The sequence below is a fragment of the Neofelis nebulosa genome, chromosome 17, assembly GCF_028018385.1.
Source record: "Neofelis nebulosa isolate mNeoNeb1 chromosome 17, mNeoNeb1.pri, whole genome shotgun sequence".
NCBI classification, from domain to species: Eukaryota; Metazoa; Chordata; class Mammalia; order Carnivora; family Felidae; genus Neofelis; species Neofelis nebulosa.
The window spans coordinates 52,203,261-52,211,577 of record NC_080798.1 but is presented as its reverse complement, the minus strand read 5'-3'; positions in this window follow the sequence as shown (position 1 = coordinate 52,211,577).

Here is an 8,317-nt window from a genome sequence, read left to right as displayed (position 1 = left end):
GGTTGGAATAAATCTCGGGAGGACATTGAGTTTGCCCTGGAACCACAGTGGGGATTCAAGTCAAGTTCATCTAGATCTGAAGGGGCATAGGCCCAAACGTGTGCCTGGCGTTGGAGGCAGGCTGAAGAGGGTCTCACTCTTGCGCTCCAGTGCTCATGGGAAAGTGCATCCAGACAGCTAGGTAGGGAAACAACCACGTGACCGATTGAAGCTAAGAGCTGCTCCCTGATTGACTCTTGGTAGGGCACTTTCCACCAGTTATGCAGTAAATGGGGTTGACGAACCACATCAGGCCGTCTCGGGTTGCTCTTTGTTATTTGGAAGAGACTGGATTTTTCCTTAGCCCATCAAACTGGCTATTTGATTAGAAAGACATGCCTCTTTGCCCATTTAGTTTTATTCTTGCACTTAGTAAATATGTGTTGAACATCCACTCTTTGCCAAGGGCTACACTGAACGGTAGGGTACAGTGACGGACCAAAAGTGAGACACGATCCTGCTATTATGGAGCTCAGAGTCTAGAGGAGGAAGGATGCGTCAATTGAGGAATCAGACAAAGGGGTGTAATAATGTAGCTGTGATAAGAGTTATGGTGGAGAGGTACATGATACCAAGAGAATTTATCACCAGGGGAGCTGACCTATTTATGGTGCCAGAGGAGGCTTCTCTGAGAAGCTGAGATCCGAACGATGAGTAAGAGTTAGCAAAGGCCAATGTGAAATCATTGCAGACTGAGGGATTGGCTTGTGCAAGAGTCCTGTGGCATCCTTGAATTGAACCAAAGCCAGGGGTGTAGGAGTGGGATGAGCAGGGAGGGGCCACATGGTACAACACACAGCTAGAGAGGTAGGCAGGAGCCAGAATACAGGGCTTCTAAGCTCCATCAGTCCTTCTCATAAAAACAATGGGAAGTCATCAAGGTGTCTCAAAGAAAATGTTTAAATGTTGAAAAAATAACTCTGGCTAGGGAGGAAAATGGTACAGAGCAGTGGCTATCAGGTAGATATTTTCTGGAAGTCTATGATGCCTTAAACTAAGTTGATGTCGGGGCGCCTGGGTGGCTCAGTCGGTTAAGCGGCCGACTTCAGCTCAGGTCATGATCTCGCGGTCCGTGAGTTCGAGCCCCGCATCGGGCTCTGTGCTGACAGCTCAGAGCCTGGAGCCTGTTTCAGATTCTGTGTCTCCCTCTCTCTGACCCTCCCTCATTCATGCTCTGTCTCTCTCTGTCTCAAAAATAAATAAACGTTAAAAAAAAATTAAAAAAAAAAACAACTAAGTTGACGTCAGTAGAGATGTGAAAAGATAGTTTTGACAAATATTCAGAAGGTAAATTCAGCAGAATTGGGTGACAGTTCGAATACAGGAGTATCTTAGTTTGAGTTTACCTAGAAAATCTAAGAGAAAGACTCAAGTCATTTGTTGGAATATGCAGGACACATCCGTAGGAGAGTGAGGAAAGGGGACAAGAAAAAGAAGACAGCTACTAAAAGGCTAGTCGGCTACCCTAGCGGACAACTGGAACTCATTTCATTCTCCGAGTCCATGAAGAATTATGCCTCAGAATTATCCCACCCAAGGGGTGAAGAAACTGGGCAACTGATATACCAAATTCTTCCAGTTACTGACTGAGGACTGACATGGGGGCCATTAGTTTTCTGGTGCTCCCAACCTACCTGCTACGGATTTAGAAAAACCTTTGGGAACACAGATGGAAGAACTGGCTGTTGGAAGTGGTCTGGAGCTCACTGCATCGATGGGGAGCTGGGGGTGTGAGTGGGCTACCGACTGTGTCTGCTGGGGGTAAGGGCGAGGATAGTGTCAAGGACGACCAAGATTTCTGAGCTGTTGAGATAAGAAACGTCGGGAAGGGCTGCAGCACGGGTACTGTCATGCCCTGGAAATGCCAACAAGGTCAGGTCACTGCCTTCATGGAACTTACAGACTACTGCTAGGCTAGTTAGTGAGAACACCCAAGGACGTTCTCCAGAGAGCAGGAAGGTGCTGGTGCTGCGTGGTCCTAATCTCAGGGGAATTACTGGGCAAGTAAATCTGATTAACGGCGTGGGCTGCATGCCAACCCGTGGACGGTCGACAGGGGACTGTAATCCTAAGGCAGAGGGGAGACTTATTCCTCAAAACTGGTGGTGGGGAGGGGTTCAGAGCCGAGGGTATGAGTTTCCAAGGACTGGTATGACAAAGAACCGTGAACTTGGTGGCCTTAAACAACAGAAATGTATTCTCTCATAGTTCTTGAGGCCAGAGTTCAAAATCAAGGTGTTGACAGGGTTGACACTTACCCCTGACATTGCTAGCGAAGGCACCTTCCTTGTCTCTTCTAGGTTCTGGTGGCTCCTGGTGTTCCCTGGCTTGTGGCCACGTCACTCATGTGCCTTCATCTTCATAGGCCTTCCTCCCTGTGTTTCTGTGTGTGTCTCAGATCTCCCCCTCCATCCATGTAGAAGGCCCACGCTACCTCCCGGATGATCTCATCTCAAGATCCTTAATCACGTCTGCAAAGACCCTCTTTCCAAATAAAGTCACCTTCACAGGTACTGTGGATTAGGAGCCGGACATTTCTTTTTTGGGGCCACTGTTCAATTCACTAGAGGGGGCTAAGACAGATTGATACACATTTATAAGAGGTTAGGAACTCTAGCAAAACTATCTTCAATTTATCACTGGGTTCAATGTTAGGCCATACAGATTTGTAGTCAGGAAAAAAAAAAAAAAAGGTAGGCAACTTCTCAGAATGCTTTACGGGCTCCATGGGATATAGCAGATTTAGAAGAAAAACCCAGGCTGGTTGAAGGAAAGGAAATGAGCCCAGAGAGGCATCTGTTCACAAATTAATAAACACAAATAAATTAAGAAAGTAGAACAAAATGACCAGCAAATTTCAGTTTCACATGGGAAAGAAATGAAAAAGAGAGGGGGAAAAGAAAAAAAGGAAACAGAAGTGCCATTGACAGCCATGATAAAGGAATGAACAAAGGCTCGACGATATAAAATGAAAAATGGGGAAAGTTATAGTCGAGGAAATATCAAACCAAGGCTACACCTATAAAATAAAAATTTATGGACTTGAATATGAGGTCTTTAAAAGGGATCTTTAAATTGCATCAGGAAATATTCCTTCCTCTTCCAGTTGTGTCTGGTGGATTCTGACAGGACAGCTACTGCCTAGATTCAAGACACATTTCCACCTATTACTGGCTAACTAACCTTTCAACTCTGACTTTTGGGGCTTACTCATCATCATGCACATGGCCCAGAGTAGTTCCTGAGCATAGTTCAAATGTTGTGGCATAGTTCAAATTCTTTGGGTAATCTAATAGACTTAGCTTAGTCATTTAAGTAGACCACACAAGTCATAGATCACTGGCCATCAAATTAAATACTCCCTTTGGGCTGGCCATCCATCTTCTTTCCTTCCTTCTTTCCTTCCTTCCTTCCTTCCTTCCTTCCTTCCTTCCTTCCCTCCCTCCCTCCCTTCCTTCCTATGTTTGTTTATTTTTGAGAGACAGAGAGCGCGCACAAGCAGGAGAGGGGTAGAGAGACAGACGGAGACACAGAATCCAAAGCAGGCTCTGAGCTGGCAGCACAGAGCCCGACGTGGGGCTTAAACTCACAGACTGTGAGATCACAACCTGAGCCAGAGTTGGACGCTCAACCGACTGAGCCACCCAGCTGCCCCCATCCCTGCTTCCTTTAGGGCCAGGGGAAGTCAGACTGAGAGGTCTCATGGAATGATGATCTGTCCCTTTCAGGGTCATGGCTGGAATAAGCACACAGATACACACATATTCAACAGATAACCAACGCAGGGCAATATCCATGTGTCCGTGCCACAACGTAGTGTGGGTGGTCGAGGCAGTGGGCACCCGGGAATTAACTCAAAGTCTGAGTCCTGTTCAACAACGGGAAGGCACTGAGGGGTGATGGCAAGGCAGTCAAGAATCCCAAATGCCGTGTACACACAGACCCCATCGGCGACACCGCACACCACATCTAAGACAACTGGACTGAGTGAGGATCACTCCGATGATCTTATCAAAAGCTGTGCTATTCTCAGATAAGAAACCAACTGGAAACAAGAACATGACTTGAGTTCTATTTAATCGTCTTGTCTCAGGGGTGAAGGCAATGTTTCCCCGTCTCGGTTCTTCAACTGAAAAGCTGGCACCACGGACAGAGTTGTTAAATTAGCAAGTATGCCAGCACTTTCATTTATTAATTGGTAGGTTCCATTTTAATTAAAATCATCCTAGCTAATTAGTCATTTCACTGTGTGCACCGCCAGCTGAGTAAGCGGGAGGACACGATGATGGCAAAAATAAACACTGCTCCCCCTCCAATTTATTAAGTTTGTGTTGTCTTCCCTTTCAGACGGAGCGAATCAAGGGAAACGTAAATTTAACCTTCTATTCTTGCCCGTGTCCTTCTGAAACGAGCCTTGTCTTGGAGTAAGTGGGTAACAGTAGAAAAAGCACAGGGTCCGAAATTTGGATGTGGGTTTGGATGTTGCCTCTTCCATTTATGAATCGTGCGATCATGGGCAAATATTTAACTTCTGTGGTCCTCATCTAACATGGGAGGTATGGGCGCCTAGGGGGCTCAGTCGGTTAAGCATCTGACTTCGGCTCAGGTCATGATCTCACAGTTCGTGGGTTCGAGCCCCGCATTGGGCTCTGTGCTGACAGCTCAGAGCCTGGAGCCCGCTTCAGATTCTCTGTCTCTCCCTCTCTCTCTGCCTCTCGCCTGCTCACACTCTGTCTCTCTCTCTCTCAAAAATAAATAAACATTAAAAAAATTTAAAATAAAATAAACTGGGAGTTAGGAGTAATCCTCAGTGCAGAGATTTGGTGTGAGGGTTAAATGAGTAATCAAAGTAAAGGACCAAATATGTAACAGGCACTTAATCAATGTTAGTTCCCCTCAACAGCACCACCACCCCATTCACTTGGCCATCAAGGCTAAGCTCAGCCACCACCTCTTCTGAGATGGCTTCCCTGAGTCCTAAATCTGAGTCAGGCATCCATCCCTCTTCTCTGTGTCTGTGTGTTTATTCCTACCACATGGCGGTATTTGAATCTTTCATCTATTTCTTTTTTTTTTTTTTTTAATTTTTTTTCAACGTTTTTAATTTATTTTTGGGACAGAGACAGAGCATGAATGGGGGAGGGGCAGAGAGAGAGGGAGACACAGAATCGGAAACAGGCTCCAGGCTCCGAGCCATCAGCCCAGAGCCTGACGCGGGGCTCGAACTCACAGACCGCGAGATCGTGACCTGGCTGAAGTCGGACGCTTAACCGACTGCACCACCCAGGCGCCCCTTTCATCTATTTCTATGCCCAACTAGTATGCACATATCCCATTAGTAAGCAAATGTGGTTATAAGATTCAAATAAAAATTGTATTTTAAAGGGCATCTGGGTGGCTCAGTCGGTCAAGCGTCTGACTCTTGATTTCAGCTGAGGTCATGATCTCATGGTCTGGGAGATCGAACCCCGCATCGGGCTCTGCACTGACAGCACAGAGCCTGCTTGGGTTTCTCAGTCTCTCTTTCCCTCTCTCTCTGCCCCTCACCCCCCCCCCCCCAAATAAACTTAAAAAACAACAGTATTTTCTAGAGGTGCCTGGGTGGCTCAGTCGGTTAAGCATCTTTGCTCAGTGACATCGGCTCAGGTCATGATCTCACAGTGCGTAAGTTCGAGCCCAGCGTTGGGCTCTGTGCTGACAGCTTGGAGCCTGGAGCCTGCTTCGGATTCTGTGTCTCCCTCTCTCTGCCCCCCCCCCCCCCACCATGCTCATGCTCTGTCTCTCTCTCCCTCTCTCTCTCAAAAATAAATAAAAAACAAAAATAAAAAAACAGTATTTTTCTAGTATATAGTTTATGTTCAAATAGCTACCAAGTTAGTAGGACATAAACACTTACTAGATTGTTTGGCTAGAACGACATAACAAATGCAAGTCTTAGGGGTTTCTTTTGGCCTATATTGTGTTGTGAAAAAATTACTGAGAGGCCACGGGTGCTCACGATGAACCAAGAAAGTGTAGGCACCGCTGGACAGGAAAATGACGATGTTCTGAACCAGAGAAAGGACAATACTTGACATTATTGTTACAATATAACCTTGCAGTTAGAACGCCATAATTACTAGCCAGATGCTTGTTCCGAGCATCTGGTTGTGCTGTGAGTAAAGGGGTCACATGTATTCACTCCTTTAAACCCTCCAAAAGACCTAAAACAAAAGGTTGACTTCTCCCATTTACCGAAGAGGAAACTGAGGCCTATAGAGTGTACGAGTAATTGCTAAAGGTCACCAAATAGGCTGATTGATGCTGGAGCTGGGATTCAAATGTAGGCATCCTGACTCTCAGACTCAAGGCTCTTAGCCACTTGCTTACCAAGGATGCAGGGATGCAAAGAAGGAGACAGCTGAGCTGTCTGGATGGCACAATCCACAGAATTCAGGGACCAGAGACACTAGGTGTTTGGGGATGGCCACCTAGCCCACTTTCTTCTGAAGCGCTCCCACCCACTGCCTGCTGACTCAGGGGACTTAGGGAGATGTGTGCATTTGTGGTCCCAACCCTGACCCCTGCCCTTGAACGTATCCACAGGTTACTGGAAACGTGCCAGGTGTCCCAAGCTCCATTAAACAAAGCTTCCTCCAAGAAACCGGAGGTGGACGCAGTGAGGGCCTCTCGCTTTTCTATGTCTGTATCAGTTAACTCAAACAGGTGGTTATTGTCACAATGACAGGATGCGGGGCACCTGGGTGGCTCAGTCGGTTGGGCGTCTGACTTCGGCTCAGGTCGTGATCTCGTGGTTTGTGGGTTCAAGCCCCGCATCAGGCTCTGTGCCGACAGCTCCGAGCCTGGAGTCTGCTTCGGATTCTGTCTACCTCTCTATCTGCCCCTCCCCTGCTCGTGCTCTCTCTTGCTCTCAAAAATAAACAGACATTAAAAAAAAATTTCTAAAGTAAATAACAGGATGCAAAAAGGAAGGTTTACAACTTCTTGCTTTAGAGGTGGCTAGCTGGGCTTGCTCCCTCCCCACTGCTAAGCTTCCTGAGGTTGACTGGTTCAGTGGTTTTGCAGACTCCCTGAGATCTGTACCCTCCCAATACCTTCTTTCCTTTGAGCCAGATTTGCTAGACTTCTGTTCCTTTTAACCAAAGGACGTTTCCCTGGAATCCCGAACATAGATGTCATAAAATACACTGTTAAAAAAAGGTGTATGTTCAGGGTTGGGTAATACCTCCAGTGCTAAATATTTGGCCCCTTAAATTGGGTGGCCACGAGCGTGCTTCAGACTGTAGACTTTGGCCAGGCCACGTCCTCTTAGAAACCAGGCAGGCCTGCAGGGTTCACGAAAACAAACAGTTCAGAGAGGCGGCTTTCTGCATGGTCAGAGGGCTCAAGAATCTACCAGGTGATTACACTGCTGTCAGATTGTAAACACACGTTCGCAAATGCCTCTGTAATTGTTCGGCAACAGTGTGGGCCTGTTCACGTAGGGCCAGCTACTGCATGTTAATGGGGAGGCTTACCCAGCATGTGCTTTCAAGGTTGGAGCCAGATCTATGCCATTTCAATGTTTCTGGGGATGAGGCACCAGATCGGGTATCTTTCCCCTGCCAGCTCGCAGACAAGAAGAACTCCGAGGCGATGGGCAGTTGTGTGGCTGATTGGTGGCTTTGGCGTGGGCATTCTGTTTTCAGCTATCCCAGAGTCTTCCTACAACTGGTGTGGTTTCCTATACCTCCGGCGACTGCCAGTAAGATGGGAATTTGCCATCACGGACTTGAGGTCATTTTGCTTTGCACACTGGTGTCCTTGGCCTCGTGCAGGACAGTTACCATGATTAAAGAGATTTCCTGCTGCCTCCGAAGCATGAGGTCTGGAGATTCCCATGGAAGAAGTGGTAGATCTCAAGGCATGCAATTCAGGACGTTTGTCTTTTTGCCTTTGGATTTGGGGCTGGTGCTCAAGACCAGTGTTTTGTGCTTTCATCATCTTAAGACAAGAGAACATCCTCTCTCTCGATTGGTGGACATAGGGGCCTCAAATTCCTTCTTTTCAGTTGCTCTGGATAATGAGTGCCAAACCAGGCAATACCCCCGGGCATCTTGTGCATGTCACAGAACCCATACGTTCAACGCCAGATCGTTGCAACTTCTAACTGCTGGCAGTCCTTCCAGTTTGGGTGACTATCCAGCCGGCTATTTCCAAGTATTACAGTAGATTACTTAGGGGAACAGCTCTGCTTTAACAAAATGACCCCAGATAACAGTGGCAGAAAAATGACAGA